The sequence below is a fragment of the Bombina bombina genome, chromosome 3, assembly GCF_027579735.1.
Source record: "Bombina bombina isolate aBomBom1 chromosome 3, aBomBom1.pri, whole genome shotgun sequence".
NCBI classification, from domain to species: domain Eukaryota; kingdom Metazoa; phylum Chordata; class Amphibia; order Anura; family Bombinatoridae; genus Bombina; species Bombina bombina.
Window position 1 is genome coordinate 374,787,976 of NC_069501.1, and position 18,642 is coordinate 374,806,617.

Consider the following 18,642-nt stretch of genomic DNA (forward strand, 5'->3'; position numbering starts at 1 on the left):
TATTCTCTCTTCCTTTCACCAGTTATCAGATCACACAACATCCTCTCCCTGCACAGGGAAATCTCTAATTCAGGGACTAACTCCACAGATAATATATGAACAAAACATAACTAGGTAATAAAGTATTTTGTAAATATTTTAATACAATTTAAAAATATAACATTTCTAAAAAAAAAAACATAAACATTTACCAACCATCTAAAAATAGTCAGTATAAAAAACTAACCATGCATAAAATTATCAGTATAATCTGTGCAATGCGATTGGATGATGCCTGTGAAATTAATCTATAAAGAGACATACGTCTGCAAACATTAAATGCTTTAATGAGTGTGTCATTTCCGCATCAGTAAACCCACAAAAGGTAACAATAACGTTGCACTGCAGACATTGCAGCTGTAGATCATAACAATGACAGTGATTGGTTGCTATTTGTGTATGCTGTTCCTAATTGGCTCACTGACCATGTCTTCCTCAGGAGGTGAAATGTGTCTTGCACGCTAGTGGTTTAATGTATAGTTTGGTAATGGCAGAACGAGGAAGCCTCACATCTGCCAGACAACACCATCAGATGGTGCCAGTATTGTCCACACCCTTTGTGCAATATTCATTTTCTCCTTGCGCTGAGATTCCTCATCTTTTCCAGTTCTTTGTACTTCAGGTGGGACTCAGTTGTGGTCTCTGAGAACTGCAATAAGGAGAACAGAAACATCAGACAACAGTGACCTTCACCTTAGAATTTTATAAATCCCCCATAGGGCTTCCTATTGAAGAGACACTGAACTTAATTTTTTTCTATCGTGATTCAGATAGAGCATGCAATTTTAAGCAACTTTCTAATTTACTCGTATTATCAATTTTTCTTTGTTCTCTTGCTATCTTTATTTGAAAAAGAAGGCATGTAACCCTGGACAGCACCAATTTAGCCACAAATCAGCAAGAACAACAGGTTGTTCACCAAAAATGGTCTGGCATCTAAACTTACATTCTTGCTTTAATAAAAAACCAACAACTAGTATGTCCTTATCTCCAATCATAAGTCAAATTTCATAAAAAATATTATTATTAAAAAGATATCAATACGGTACACTTCTTACCTCTGTGATAATCTTGTATCTAAGCCTCTGCAGACAGCCCCCTTATCTCAGTTCTTTTGATAGACTTTAATTTTAGCCAATCAGACTCATAAATAACTCCACAGGAGTGAGCACAGTGTTATCTATATAGCACACATGAACTAGTGGTGTCTTACTGTTAAAAACTGTCTAAATACACTGAGATAAGGAGCAGCCTTCAAGAGCATAGAAATTAGCATATGATCCTTCCTAGGTTTAGCTTTCAACAATGAATACCAAGCGAACAAAGCAAATCGGATGATAAAGTAAATTAAAAAGTTGTTAAAAATTACATCCCCTATCTGAATCATGAACGTTTAATTTTGACTAGACCGTCCCTTTAAGAAAACTGTTTCCCTATTGTTACTTAGTGAGTTCTTTTCACATTGACATTGGGGCCTATTTAACAAAGGTTTGTCGGACCTGATCCGACAGAGAGGATCAGGTCCGACAGACCTCGCTGAATGAGCAATACGCTCTCCGTATTCAGCATTGCACCAGCAGCTCTTGTGAGCTGCTGGTGCAACGCCGCCCCCTGCAGATTCGCGGCCAATCGTTGTCAATCAACCCAATCGTACTCTATCGGGTTGAATTGCGGCGATCTCTGTCCGCCTCCTCAGAGCAGGCGGACAGGTTATGGAGCAGCGGCCTTTGGACCGCTGCTTTATAACTGCTGTTTCTGGTGAGTCTGAAGACTCGCCAGAAACACGGGGCGTCAAGCTCCATCCGAACCTTGATAGATAGGGCCCCTTGCCACAATTTATTGATCCCTTTTAGGCTGTTTCTCATTTTCTTCACTTACCAACCCCACCGCTGACTAAACGTTCTACCACATATGAAAGGAAGAAATGACACAAAAAAATATCTTATTTTACTCTGTATATAGAGATAATTAAACTAATAAGAAGTCAGTGTTAGGGAGACGTCTCATTAGGTGAAATGACCAGCAGATCTATTGATGGACAGACAACTGCTTCTCCGTGCATTAGGTTTTATTCAGTTCATACACATTACATCTTAAAGGGACATGAAACCCAATTTTTTTTTTTTCATGATTCAAATAGAGCAGCAATTTTAGCAACTTTCTAATTTAGTTCCATTGTAAAGTTGTATTTGATCTCTTGATATCATTTGTTGAAAAGCAGGAAGGTAAGTTCAGGAGCGTGCACATGCACTATATGGCAGCAGTTTTTAAAGAATGTTACTCATTTGCAAGAGCACTAGATGGCAGCACTATTTCTTGCCATATAGTGCTCCGGACACCTAACTAGGTATCTTTTCAACAAAGAATATCATGAGAACAAAGAATATTTGATCATAGAAGTAAATTTAAACTTTTTTTTAAAGTATATTCTTTGGCTGAATCACAAAAGAAACGTATTGGGTTTCATATCAACTTAAAGAATTAAAAAAATTATCTGAAATTTAGAAACAACTATACGCTTATTTTTATTTTTCAGAAGCCCGATAAAGATTTTATATAGAGTCCAATATATTATCAGCAAGAGCTAGAATTATAGTCTTGTGGGGTTTATCAGGCTGTTCTATATATTAGGTGCACAAAACCTGTCTATAACATACAGAGTTCTGTACAGCACATTTTAGAGAACAGACACTGCATAATAATCGGATATTTCTTAAGGTATCTTTCTTGCAAATCTGCTGCTTTGGCTCTTTTGTGCTCCTGTAGAAATGACATCCTTAATTGACAGGCCTGAGCTAAACAGGATATTGCTGTATAAAATACAAGAAGTTTACTCCATTCAGGAGAGCAGAACTAGACTTGGAGATAGTATAAAAGGTCACTGCCAGCAGGAATGCTATTTAAATGTAGAAGGAAGGAGAAGTACAAATGATAGCCTGATAAGGTACTAATTTTTAAGATGAGCAGTTTTATCACAAATTCTGCTGCTGTGCAAATTTGTATTTTCCAGTTATAAGCAACATGCCAAGTGGTGCTCCTATCTTTTTAGTGAAAACTAAATATTTTGCTTAAAAAACTAATTCTGTGCATAAAAGGATAAAAAAAAAATTAAATGTATTTTAAAGTTTATTGTTACTGTTTAGTAATGTATGCTCCTGACCTGAAAGAAATGCTGGTTTCCTGTTAGACTTGTAGAAGTATTTCCCTCTCAACCAGGACTAACTCTATAGTTGCACTAGGTGGGACCACAGGACCCAGTGCTCCTATGTGTTCCTCATATTGCAGGATTGTCACAGTTTGTGAGCTCTGCCCTGCTGTCCCTCCTGCAGCTTCCCTATTAGGGAATATGTCCTGATTTCAAAAGAGAAACCAGGGAAACCCCTGACTCTGTCTATTACTCACTTAGCCTTACCCATGACACGGCCTGCCTACTGTACACCAGTCACCCAACCCTCCAGTTATAGCTCTTCCCACAAAACACCCTTATTCCTGTACACAAGCCTTACTTGCATCACAGTCCTTGAAAGCCCCTGGAAATGTTAGACGATACGCACATGGATGGCTCATATGTAATTAAATGAACAAATAGGAGTGAGTGCACTTCTGTGGCTTATTTCAACGCTGCTTAACACCCTAAGAAAAACATTCCTCCAAACAAATGTTAAGAACGAAAGGAAGATTTAAGGACACTATAGGGGAGCGCTAAAAAGCTGGTTGAATAATGATAGTGATGGGGCAAATATTTATTTGCTAATTATCTAAACGATATATAATAAACTATGTATTGTGTTTTGGGGTTCAAAATCTTTTGATATGTAAATAATAATGTAAAAATGAATATGTGGTTAAGGGATCTGTTTGTAATAATGTGTGATTCCGTGCACAGAAAATAGTTAAATACATTTATTTTTAAATATATTTTACTAGCATAATAAAAAGTACAAAAACAAAGAGTTGGGGTTACAACAAGAGTGACTAAAAGCTGTAAAATTATTAAACACATATAATATTATCAGCAGTAAAACATCACGATGAGTTCTGCAGTGAATAGCAATTACAAAAATTTGAGCAGTAAATGAATGTAGCAATAATGTGTTACAATATTAAGTAACTGAAAATAACTGACAATATTGTGCTGATGTATTAGGATCGCTACAACTGGTATAATCAGTAGACGCTACGTTAAAAATAACCAATGAGCTCAATGCGGTTACAAAGTAAAAAAGGGGTTAAAACATATTGCACTGCAGTGGATAAAAGCACATATAATCTTTGGATAGTGCCTTAATAAAAAACAAGCAAACCTTAACTTAAGGAAATGTTTGATGTTCAAACGGCTGCAGGGCCGGCGTTTGTGTAAGGCAGCTTAGGCAGCCGCCTTTATCAGCACCCAGCAAGGGGGCGCCGGATATGCCTGGCTGCCGGCATTGGAAAAGCAGCTCAGTTGCTTGAGTATTGAAAAATGTATGTCTTTATGTTATGTACTGTCCAGAGTCCAGTCCCTGTCCAGTAAGTGAGTGACAGTCACACACACTTCAGGGGGAGGGCGACAGGCTAAGCGTGTGGGTTGGGCACCCTGGCCCGTGCCACTGGCAGTGTCTGTGTGGGCATCCACAGTTCAGTCTGAGCAGCTCGCACACTTGAATAACTTGTGCTGCTGCTGCGCTGCGCATCATATTATGCGCCTATCTGACTCACTGACTGAGACAACTGGAGACTGTCTGTCTGTCAGTCAGTGAGTGATGTCACAGCTGGAGGCGGCGCACAGGTGGTAAGGCAATGGTAGTGATGTGAAGTTCGGATCATCCTGATGAATCGGTTCATTTCGTACGGTTCGATTAACTGAACCGGTTCATGAACCGATTCATCAGTTCACCTACTGATCACATGATGCGCTTGAGAGGCAGAGCAGAAGAATTGCAGATTCAGTACAGACGCAGCGATTCTTCTTCTTTAGAATGAGTCCTGAGTCACTGTGTCTGCTCTCTGCTGCTAGTTGCTCCTGCATCAAATCAATCATGGACTCCTCCTTGTGTGAATCCAGCACTACCAGCTTGTAGTTTATTTGAGAACATTTTACAAATTGTATACAATTTGCTTCCTTTCCTTATGAATAAAAAAAAGAAAGCAATCTACTGTGGTTCTTTATTTTAGAATATGTAGTAGCCCTAATGAAGTAACAAGACAGCATTATGTTAAAAAAAAAAAAGTTTAACGTACATTGTGGTTTTCCACACACTTCATTAAAAAAGCAATTGTGGGGAAATATGGGTAGCTAACAAATAAAATGCTATTTATTGTGAAAGTGTAACACAATACAGAAATGGCATATTACTCTTTGAATCAGTGAACTGTTAATAGGCTGATTCATTGCAAACAAGTTAGCTAACAGTACACTGATTCAACAACACTGGTAATATGATCCTAGAGTGAGATTCTGCTGTGTGATTCATTGCAAAGGAGGAGTTAGCAGAACTCACTCTAGGATCGTATTACCAGTGCTGCAGCAGACTTAGGAAGTGAACTGTTTGCAAACGAATCAGTTCAGTCTGGTGAACTGATTCATACAGTTCACTGAAAAGAACCAGTTCAAATGAACGATTCGTTCATGAACTGGACATCACTAGGCAATGGAGCAGTGAGAGGGAAAACGTGTGAGGATGCAGTGGCGCCTTGTGACTGTTGTTATCACACACAATTTTTTAAATTGAGGCTGAGCGATGCACCCTGCATGTGAGGGACGCCCACAGTCCACCCACCCTGTGACCCATGGTCCTATATATATATATATATATATATATAGTTGTTATGTAATATGTATTATCCATAATCCTATCCATGTCACTGACTCCATGATTCATGATGTTTTCTTCCCAGCAGCAACACAAACACAAGTGGAATCCCTCCAGTATAGCTACTATCGCAGCTCTGGATGAGTTGTTTGGTGATGTGGAAGGTAGCAAATTCTCAAGTCCGTGATGGGAAATAAAGATAATATCTCTGCTGGTGTCAGATAGATATAGCTAGAACAGAGTTATCTTCCTCTGTATTAGTTAGAAGACTTAGCTTGGGCAAATCTATGCGTTTTCGGCCGATGGCCTTTATCAAGATGCCCATAGGTAGTTAGTCTGTCATATATAGGGTGTGGGTTCTTCCCTATTGGTCCGGTTTAAATTTCTGTCAGCCAATGAAACGTCCTTTGGACTTATATACCTAATATATGTTGATTGTTACATATATTTACGCTTTTCAATATAATAAGATTTTGTTGTGTATGACCTTTCAAAGAAAAAAAAAAAAAAAAAATATATATATATATATAAAGAACATAAAAATACAAATAGAAAAAAATGTAAATAAAAATAAAAATGAAAGTAGTAATAGAACAAATACAGTCGAAAACACAAATAAATTATAATGAACTTTACGTGATGATTTGAGTTGTATGAAAAAAAGACCACTTGAAGGTTACTGTTTGTAAAATGTAATAGGGTTGATATGAAAGATATGTTTATATATATACACATATGTGTAGATTAACCATACAACTGTATATAAGTCCACATATATGTATATATCTACTTAGGTAACGGAATTAAATATGTGCAAGAGATGTCTAGTCAATCCTGAATATAACAATATATCACACAAATATAACAAATATATAAAGAAAAATGTAAAGAAAAATGTAAAGAAAAATGTGTACAATGTAATCTATTGATGAGACATATCCTGTGTATATATTACTTATGTTGCACTATAAATTATAAATAAATACACTCTGCCTCCTTTCTTAGGAATTGTTTTTCTATATTTCCTCCTCTTTGCCTAGCTGAACTTTTTTAACACCCCAGAAATTCATATGTTCAGTATTACCATGATGTACTTCACTGAAGTGTTTATATAATACTGTTTTATTCACTTTGTGTTCAATCTGGTGTAGGTGCTCCCTTATTCTATCTCTTAGCATTCGGCTTGTTTGGCCGAAATACTGATGGCCACATAAACATTGAATACAGTATATTACATTTTTATCGTATAACATATCTTATTTTTATATATTGGTTATTATTATTGGATTTGATTGTTTTTATTTTGGTGCTGTGTTTACATGCTTTGCAAGAGATGCATGGAAAAAAGCCTTAAATTTCTTCTCCTATAAAGTTACTTTCAGTAATATTTTTCTTTTTTGTGTCTTTGTATTCGCTAGGAGATAAAATATTTTTTACATTTTTTGCTTTTTTAAAAATGATGTCCGGATAGTTTTTGATTTTATGTCCTAAAATTTGATCATTTTTTAATATAGTGCCAGTGTTTAGTTAAAATCTTTTTGATTTCATAGCGTTGTGAGCTATATTGTGTCACAAACGGTAAAAAGAGATTTTCTTCTACATTACGGCTATGTCTAATTTTGGGTTTTAGGATTGAATCTCTATTATTTTGACTTCTTGTTTCACTTTACTTATCATTTGAGGATTGTAACCTTTCTCCTCAAATCTTTGTGTTAATATTTCTGATTGTTCTATAAAGTTGTTTATATCTGAACAGTTTTTTTAATTCAAAGAAATTGCCCTTTGTGGATATTTGTTTTCCATTTATTCAAATGGCAACTGTCATTGTGGATGTAGTTATTAGCATCTGTGGTTTTGAAAAAGATTCTAGTATTAATAGTTTTTTTCTTTTATCTCAATTTCTATATCTAAATAGTGAATGATGTTTGCACTAAATTCATATGTGAAACTTAATCCTAGTGTGTTGGTATTCATGTCTTCTATGAATAGTTCTAGTAACTCAGATTCCCTTTTCCAGACAATGAATATATCATCTATATAGCGATAGTAGTGCACAAGGTTCGCTCCCCAGTAACCACCTTCAATGAATATTTTTTCGAAGTAACCCATAAAGAGATTGGCGTAACTGGGGGCGAACCTTGTGCCCATCGCTGTACCTTTTAACTGTAAGAACATCTCCCCATTAAAGAGAAATTAGTTATTGTGAAGTATAAATTCAATACAATTGAGTAAAATAATCTTACAATTGAGTAAACAAAATCTTATTATTTTCAAAAGCATAAATATTTGTAACAATCGACATATATTAGGTATGTAAGTCCAAAGGACGTTTCATTGGCTGACAGATATTTAAAATGGACCAATTGGGAAGAAACCACACCCTATATATGACTGAGACTAACTACCTATGGGCATCTTGATAAAGGCCATCGGCCAAAACGCGTAGATTTGCCCAAGCTAACTCTTCTAACTAATACAGAGGAAGATAACTCTGTTCTAGCTATATCTATCTGACACCAGCAGAGATATTATCTTTATTTCTCATCACAGACTTGAGAATTTGCTACCTTCCACATCACCAAACAACTCATCCAGAGCTGCGATAGTAGCTATACTGGAGGGATTCCACTTGTGTTTGGTAACTAGCTATTACTAATAGCGCTCACAAAGGATATCATCTCTATAATCCTACCGGATTAACACCAGCTTTCTACAAATCCACAAAGTATTTGTTACTATCAGACGGCTCAATGAACTACATAGAACATCGTTTTTACACAAAGATTGCTAATCATCTACAAGGATTGTTAACATCTTTATTATCTGCCAAATATTTGGAAACATCAGGGCTCATCAATTTTGCCCAATCAGCTTTTGGTATCTTTTCTGCAACCACTAGTGACACACTACCATCCGTGATCCGGAAATCCGGTTTAAATACTCCTTTCACAGATTCACTAGGACAAAGCTAGCAACACAAGGTAACTTTGTAACGGCATCTCTGCACACGGAGCCTCAAAATATACAGCCGTTTGAACATCAAACATTTCCTTAATTCAAGGTTTGCTTGTTTTTTATTAAGGCACTATCCAAAGATTATACATGCTTTTATCCACTGCAGTGCTATATGTTTTAACCCCTTTTTTACTTTTTAACCGCATTGAGCTCATTGATTATTTTTAACGTAGCGTCTACTGATTATACCAATTGTAGCGATCCTAATACATCAGCACAATATTGTCAGTTATTTTCAGTTACTTAATATTGTAACGCATTATTGCTACATTAATTTACTTCTCAAATTTTTGTAATTGCTATTCACTGCAGAACTCATTGTGATGTTTTACTGCTGATAATATTATATGTGTTTAATATTTTTATGGCTTTTAGTCACTCTTGTTGTAACCCCAACTCTTTGTTTTTGTACTTTTTATTATGCTAGTAAAATTTATTTAAAAATCAATTTATTTAACTATTTTCTGTGCACAGAATCACACATTCTTACAAACAGATCCCTTAGCCTCATATTCATTTTTAACATTATTATTTACAAATCAAAAGATTTTGACCCCCAAAACACAATACAATCGTTTATTATATATCGTTTCACTAATTAGCAAATAAATATTTGCCACATCACTATCATTATTCAACAAGCTTTTAAGCGCACACCTATATTGTCCTTAAATCTTCCTTATGGCTCATAGGTAACGCATATTTTGACTAATGGTGTTTTTATCTACAAATTTCTCTCATATAGAGTCCATCAGCTGAACATCAGCATGCTGTTGTGTGAAATTTTGAGACTGATGACTATGGTTAGGTGGACAGAGAGCTGGGGGGGTCATTTTATTCTTGGACCCAGGCAGTACAATGCCTTGAGCTGGCCCTGCCAGTGTAGAGGGACACATCTAAAATAGTCTTAGTAATGCACATTGCCTGATAGGTATTAATGATCACCGTGCCTATTGACCAAAAATAAAAAAAGTAGGAAGTACATATAAGCCAACAAGAATTAAAATACTACTGTGTTTACTTCAATTTAAACTGGAACATCTTTAAATGTTTCTATTTCATATACATACTTCCCGATATCTCCAGAGACTAAACGGGATGGGAAGAGAGGCAGGGTGGTCTGGGAGCAGAGTTGCAGCAAATATGGTGCAGTTGCCTTAAGTTGGAGTGGAGTGAGGATGGCAAATGGGTGGAGCTGGCTGGGAAGATAACAAAGCTTGTTGAACCATTGGCCTAGCTAAGCAGTCCTCATCAAATAGTTTTTCTCTTGTTAAGTGTATCCAGTCCACGGATCATCCATTACTTATGGGATATATTCTCCTTCCCAACAGGAAGTTGCAAGAGTCCACCCACAGCAAAGCTGCTATATAGCTCCTCCCCTAACTGCCATTACCAGTCATTCTCTTGCAAGTCTCAACATAGATAGGAGGTCGTGAGAGTCTGTGGTTTTTTATACTTAGTTTATTTCTTCAATCAAAAGTTTGTTATTTTTAAATGGCACCGGAGTGTGCTGTTTATCTCAGGCAGTATTTGGAAGAAGAATCTGCCTGCGTTTTTTCTATGATCTTAGCAGACGTAACTAAGATCCAGTTGCTGTTCTCACACATTCTGAGGAGTAAGGTACTTCAGAGGGGGAATGGCGTGCAGGTTTTCCTGCAAATAAGGTATGTGCAGTAAAATATTTTTCTAAGGAATGGAATTGACTTAGAAAATACTGCTGATACCGAAGTAATGTAAGTACAGCCTTTAAATGCAGTGAAAGCGACTGGTACCAGGCTGATTGATAGAGATATATGCTAAGGTATGTGCAGTAATATATTTTTCTAAGGAATGGAATTGACTAAGAAAATACTGCTGATACCGAAGTAATGTAAGTAAAGCCTTAAATGCAATGATAGCGACTGGATCAGGCTTATTAATAGACATACATACTCTTATAAGAATGTGTTTTAAAACGTTTGCTGGCATGTTTAATCGTTTTTTAACATATGTTTGGTGATAAAACTTATTGGGGCCTAATTTTTCCACATGGCTGGCTTAAATTTTGCATAGAAACAGTTATAGGGAAGGTAATCCACAGCTCAGCTGTGGCAGTTTTGTTGTGTCTGTTTAAAAAAATGTGTTTTTTTTTTTTTTTTTTTTTTATCTGTTTTTTGCATTAAGGGGTTAATCATCCATTTGCAAGTGGGTGCAATGCTCTGTTAACTTATTACATGTACTGTAAAAATTTCGTTTGATTTACTGCCTTTTTTCACTGTTTTTCAAATTTTGACAAAATTTGTTTCTCTTAAAGGCACAGTAACGTTTGTTATATTTGCTTGTTAACTTGATTTAAAGTGTTTTCCAAGCTTACTAGTCTCTTTATTAGTTCTAACATGTCTAACATAGAGGAGGCTCTGTGTTTATTATGTTTAAAGCCATGGTGGAACCCCATTTTAGAATGTGTACCAGATGTACTGATTTCATGTTAAACAATAAAGATCATTTTTTGTATTTAAAAACATTATCACCAGAGGATTCTGTCGAGGGGGAAGTTATGCCGACTAACTCTCCCCACGTGTCAGACCCTTTGACTCCCGCTTTAGGGACTCACGCTCAAATGGCGCCAAGTACATCAAGGGCACCCATAGCGTTTATTTTACAAGAGGATTCTGTCGAGGGGGAAGTTATGCCGACTAACTCTCCCCACGTGTCAGACCCTTTGACTCCCGCTCCAGGGACTCACGCTCAAATGGCGCCAAGTATATCAATGGCGCCCATAGCGTTTATTTTACAAGACATGGCAAAGGTTGTGTATAATACACTGGCAGCAGTATTAGTCAGACTACCTGAAATTAAAGGAAAGCAAAACAGCTCTGGGGGTAGATACAGAGCATACAGACGCTTTAAGAACCATGTCTGATACTACCTCACAATATGCTTAGTCTGTGGGTGATATTTGTGACTCAGGGAAGATGATTTAACCTGATTCTGATATTTCTACATTTAAAATTTATGCTTGAGAACCTCCACTTGTTGCTCAGGGAGGCTTTAGCTGCTCTGAATGAATGTGTACAATCGCAGTGCCAGAGAAATTGTGTAGACTGGATAAATAATATGCAGTGCCGGTGTGTACTTATGTTTTTCCAATACCTAAAGAGGTTTACTAAAATTTTTCATAAGGAATGGGATAGACCAGGTGTGCCGTTCTCTTCCCCTCCTATTTTTTAGAAGAATGTTTTCTAATAGTTGCCACCACACGGGACTTATGGCAGACAGTTCCTAAGGTGGAGAGAAGAGTTTCTACTCTAGCTAAGCGTACCACTACCTCTGGCGAGGACTGTTGTGCTTTTTTAGATCCAATGGATAAAAAATGTTTATTCAACAAGGTTTTATCCTGCAGCCCCTTGCACGCATTGCTCCTGTCACTGCTGCTGCGGCGTTCTGGTTTGAGTCTCTTGATGAGGCTTTACAGGCTCCATTGGATGAATATATTTGACAAGCTTAGAGCACTTAAGCTAGCCAATTCCTTTGTTTTCTGATGCCTTTGTTCCTTTGACTAGACTAACGGCTAAGAATTCTGTTTTTTACTATACTGGCGCGCAGAGCGCTATGGCTTATATCATGGTCAGCTGTCGTGACTTTAATAAATAAGCTACTTAACTTCCCTTCAAGGGGCAGACCCTATTCAGGCCTAGTTTGAAGGAGATTATTACTTATATCACTGGAGGAAAAGATCATGCCCTTCCTCAGGACAGGTCCAAATCAAGGGACAAAAAAGGCCTAATTTTCGTGCCTTTCGAAAATTCAAGGCAGGTGTGGCATCAACTTCCTCTAAGGCAAAATAAGAGGGAACTTTTGCTCAGTCCAAGGCGGTCTGGAGACAACCGGACCTGGAACAAAGATAAGCAGGTCAAGGAGCCTGCTGCTGCCTCTAAAACAGCATGAGGAACGGACCCCTATCTGGTAATGGATCCTATAGGGGGCAGACTTCATTCTTCGCCCAGGCGTGGGCAAGAGATGCCCAGGATCCCTGGGCATTGGAAATTATACCCCAGAGATATCTTCTGGATTTCAAAGCTTTCCCCCCCAAGAAAGGGGAGTTTTTGCCTTTCACATTTATCTGCAAACCAGATAAAGAAAGAGACATTCTTGCATTGTGTACGTGACCCATTCAGTTCCAATAGAGGAACAGGGACACAGTTTTCCTCAAATCGGTTTGTGGTTCCCAAGGAAAGGAAACCTTCAGACCTATTTTGGATCTAAAAGATCTTAAACAAATTCTTTAGAATTCTATCATTTAAGATGGAAACTATTCGTACCATCTTAACTATGATCCAGGAGAGTCAATAGAGGACTACAATGGATTTGAAGGATGCTTATCCTCACATTACGATGCATAAAGATCACCATCGGTTTTTCAGGTTTGCCTTTCTAGACAGGCATTACCAGTTTGCAGCTCTTTCCTTTGGGTTAACTACAGCCCCTAGAATCTTTATGGAGGTTCTGGGGTCACTTTGGCGGTCCTTAGGCCGCGGGGCATAGAAGTGGCCCCTTATTTAGACGACATCCTGATACAGGCGTCAAACATCCAAGTTGCCAAGTCTCATACGGACGTAGTACTGGCATTTCTGAGATAGCATGGGTGGAAAGTGAACAAGGAAAGAGTTCTCTATCCCCAATATCAAGGGTTTCCCTCCTAGGGATTCTGATAGATTTTGTAGAAATTAAAATTTACCTGACGGAGTCCAGGTTGTCAAAGTTTCTAAATTTCTGCCGTGTTCTTCATTCCATCCGCGCCCTTTGGTGGCTCAGTACATGAATGTAATCGGCTTAATGGTAGCGGCAAGGGACATAGTACCGTTTGCACGCCTACATTTCAGACCACTGCAACTATGCATGCTCAGCCAGAGGAACGGGGATTACACAGATTTGTTCTCCTGTTAAATCCGGACCAAGAAACCAGAGATTCTCTTCTCTGGTGACTATCTCGGGTCCATCTGTCCAAGGGTATGACCTTCCGCAGGTCAGATGGGACAATTGTTACAACAGATGCCAGCCTTTTAGGTTGGGATACAGTCTGGAACTCCCTGAAGGCTCAGGGATAGTGGACTCAGGAGGAGACCCTCCTTCTAATGAATATTCTGGAACTGGGAGCGATATTCCATGCTCTTCAGACTTGGCCTCAGTTAGCAACTCTGAGGTACATCATATTTCAGTCGGACAATATCACGACTGTGGCTTACATCAACCATCAAGGGGGAACAGAAGTTCCCTAGCAATGTTAGAAGTCTTAAAATAATTCACTGGACAGAGACTCACTCTTGTCTAAAAGCTATCCCTATCCCAGGTGTTGAGAACTGGGAGGCAGATTTTCTAAGTCGTCAGACTTTTCATCCGGGGGAGTGGGAATTCCCTCCGGAGGGGTTTGCACAAGATCAAGCAGGAGAGTGCTTTGGTGATTTTGACAGCGCCTGCGTGGCCACGCAGGACCTGGTATGCAGATCTGGTGGACATGTCATCCTTTCCACCACGGTCTCTGCTTCTGAGACAGGACCCTCTACCTCAGGGTCTTTTCAACCATCTAAATATAACTAATCTGAGATGGACTGCCTGGAGACAGAACGCTTGATGTTATCAAAGCATGGCTTCTCCGAGTCAGTAATTGATACCTTAATACAGGCATAAAAGCCTGTCTCTAGGAAAATTTAACATAAGATATGGTGTAAATATCTTATTGTTATGAATCCAAGGGTTACTCATGGAGTAAAGTCTGGATTCCCAGGATATTATCTTTTCTCCAAGATGATTTTGAGAAAAGGGTTGTCAGCTAGTTCTTTAAAAGGACAGATTTCTACTCTGTCTATTCTTTTGCACAAGCGTCTGGCAGGTATTCTAGACGTTCAGGCATTTGGTCAGGCTTTGGTTAGAACCAAGCCTGTGGTTAAAAATGTTGCTCCGCCATGGAGCTTAAAGCTGGTTCTTAAGGTTCTTCAAGGAGTTCCATTTGAACCTTTTCATTCCATAGATATCAAACTTCTATCTTGGAAAGTTCCTTTTTGGTAGCTATTTCCTCGGCTCATAGAGTCTCCGAGTTATCTGCGTTGCAATGTGATTCTCCTTATCTGGTTCTCCGTACGGATAAGGTAGTCCTGTGTACCAACCTGGGTTTTTACCTAAGGTGGTAACTAACAAGAATATCACTCAAGAGATTGTTGTTCCATTCTTGTATCCTAATCCTTCTTCAAAGAAGGAACGTCTATTACACAATTTGGACGTGGTTCGTGTTTTAAAGTTTTACTTACAAGCTACTACAGATTTTCATCAAACATTCACCTTGTTTGTTGTCTATTCTGGACAGAGGAGAGGTCAAAGGACTTCAGCAACCTCTCTGTCTTTTTGGTTAAAAAGCATAATTCATTTAGCTTATGAGACTGCTGGACAGCAGCCTCCTGAAGGGATTACAGCTCATTCTACTAGAGCTGTGGTTTTCACTTGGGCCTTTTTTAAATGTGGCTTCTGTTGAACAGATTACAAGACGGAGTCTTGGTCTGCATTTCATACTTTTTCAAATTTAACAAATTTGATACCTTGCTTCTTCGGGAGAAAGGGTTTTTTACAGGCAGTGGTAACTTCTGTTTAAGTACCTGCCTTGTCCCTCCCATCATCCGTGTACTTTAGCTTTGGTATTGGTATCCCATAAGTAATGGATGATCCGTGGACTGGATACACTTAACAAGAGAAAACATAATTTATGCTTACCTGATAAATTTATTTCTCTTGTAGTGTATCCAGTCCACGGCCCGCCCTGTCACTTTAAGGCAGGTAATTTTTCCATTAAACTACAGTCACCACTGCACCCTATGGTTTTCCTTTCTCTGCATGTTTTCGGTCGAATGACTGGTAATGGCAGTTAGGGGAGGAGCTATATAGCAGCTTTGCTGTGGGTGGACTCTTGCAACTTCCTGTTGGGAAGGAGAATATATCCCATAAGTAATGGATGATCCGTGGACTGGATACACTACAAGAGAAATAAATTTATCAGGTAAGCATAAATTATGTTTTTTTGTTAAGTCCTGGATTGCTGTGAGAGGGAATGTTGTCAAAGCTCCAAAACTTTGACAGCCATGTACATTTAAAGATATCAGACCAGCTGGTTCAGCACCACATCCTCACAGCAATTATGGGGGGCAATGGCTAAAGAACAGCTGTTTCTCTAATATATAATACCTTCTAGCTTGTTATTTGTACTTATTGTCCCCTTTAAACAAGATAGACATGTCTTACTGATAGCATTAACCCCTTAACCCCTGAGCTATTTCCAGCCTTGTGCTGAGCTGTTTTGGAGTTTTTACATGCTGTTCTCATTTAGGCCTGACTTAACAGCATTTTTCAGTGAGAAACCCACACATATTATGTATTAATTTTTTTATTCATATAGAGCATGCAATTTTAAGCAACTTGCTAATTTACTCCTATTATCAATTTTTTTTTCGTTCTCTTGGTATCTTTATTTTAAAAAGCTGGTTAAAATTTTATGCTCTATCTGAATCATGAAAGTTTAATTTTGACCAGACTATCCCTTTAACTTTGATGTGCACATAGGGGCTCCCATGAGCCTCTACTCAAATAAATGCACTGTGATCCCCTGGCTATTAAAACCTATATAGGGGATTTATTTTTATGAGGGGCTTATTGGCTTTAAAACAAGGGGTCTTGGGGGTCTCTAGGTATTTTTGTTGGCCAATTATAAGTGCCTAGGGACCCTCTCATTAAAAAAATATTTATGAATATTAAAAACAAAAACTAAGCTTGCAAACATTTTTTTTTATAAACTTGATACTAACAACAAGAAGGAACTATCCCCATATAACTTAGGGCTTCTGGGTACATTTATATCACTTTGATGTGTATGAAAGTGCTCCCATGAAACTTTTTGCAAATAAATGCACATTTATTCACGCCAGGTGATCACTATTATCATTCACCTAGATTTAGAATTTTGCGGCCAAAGGGGTGCGTTAGCTACGCGTCTTTTTTTTTCTAGCGCTGCTTCTAAACAACGCTGGTATTTAGAGTTCTCTGAAGGGCTGCGTTAGGCTCCAAAAAGGGAGCGTACAGGCATATATACCGCCACTTCAACTCTCAATACCAGCGTTGCTTACGGTAGCGGCTAGCTGGAAAAACGTGCTCGTGCATGATTCCCCCATAGGAAACAATGGGGCAGTTTGGGCTGAAAAAAACCCTAACACCTGCAAAAAAGCAGCGTTCAGCTCCTAACGCAGCCCCATTGTTTCCTGGGGAAACACTTTCTAAGTCTGCACCTAACACCCTATCATGAACCCCGAGTCTAAACACCCCTAACCTTACACTTATTAACCCCTAATATGCCGCCCCTGCTATCGCTGACACCTGCATTATATTTTTAACCCCTAATCTGCCGCTCCGTACACCGCCGCAACCTACATTATACCTATGTAGCTTTAATCTGCTGTCCCTAACAACGCTGACACCTACATAATATTTATTAACCCATAATCTGCCCCCCCCAACGTCGCCGCTACCTTACCTACACTTATTAACCCCTAATCTGCCGACCGGACCTCGCCGCTACTCTAATAAATGTATTAACCCCTAAAGCTAAGTCTAACCCTAACACCCCCCTAAGTTAAATATAATTTTAATCTAACGAAATAAATTAAATATTATTAACTAAAGTCTTCCTATTTAAAGCTAAATACTTACCTGTAAAATAAACCCTAATATAGCTACAATATAACGGATAATTATATTGTAGCTATTTTAGGATTTATATTTATTTTACAGGCAACTTTGTATTTATTTAAACTAGGTACAATAGCTATTAAATAGTTATTTACTATTTAATAGCTACCTAGTTAAAATAATTACAAAATTACCTGTAAAATAAATCCTAACCTAAGTTACAATTAAACCTAACACTACACTATCAATAAATAAATTAAATCAATTAACTACAAGTACCTACAATTACCTACAATTAAATAAACTAAACTAAATTACAAAAAAAACAAACACTAAATTACAAAAAATAAAAAAAAGATTACAAGAATTTTAAGCTAATTACACCTACTCTAAGCCCCCTAATAAAATAACAAAGCCCCCAAAATATAAAAATGTCCCTACTCTAATCTAAATTAAACAAGTTAACAGCTCTATTACCAGCCCTTAAAAGGGCTTTTTGCTGGGCATGCCCCAAAGAAATCAGCTCTTTTGCCTGTAAAAAAAACACAATACCACCTCCCAACATTACAACCCACCACCCACATACCCCTACTCTAACCCAAACCCCCCTTAAATAAACCTAACACTACCCCCCTGAAGATCTCCCTACCTTGAGTCGTGTTCACCCAGCCGGGCACCGATGGACCAAAAGAGGACATCCGGAGCGGCAGAAGTCTTCATCCTATCCGGGCAGAAGAGGACATCCGGACCGGTAGACATCTTCATCCAAGCGGCATCTTCTATCTTCATCCATCCGGAGCTGAGCGGAGCCATCTTCTTCCAGCCGACACGGATCCATCCTTCTTCCACGACGCCTACTCGCCGAATGAAGGTTCCTTTAAATGACGTCATCCAAGATGGCGTCCCTCGAATTCCGATTGGCTGATAGGATTCTATCAGCCAATCGGAATTAAGGTAGGAAAAATCTGATTGGCTGATTAAATCAGCCAATCAGATTCAAGTTCAATCGGATTGGCTGATCCAATCAGCCAATCAGATTGAGCTTGCATTCTATTGGCTGTTCCGATTAGTTAGTTAATAATATTTAATTAAT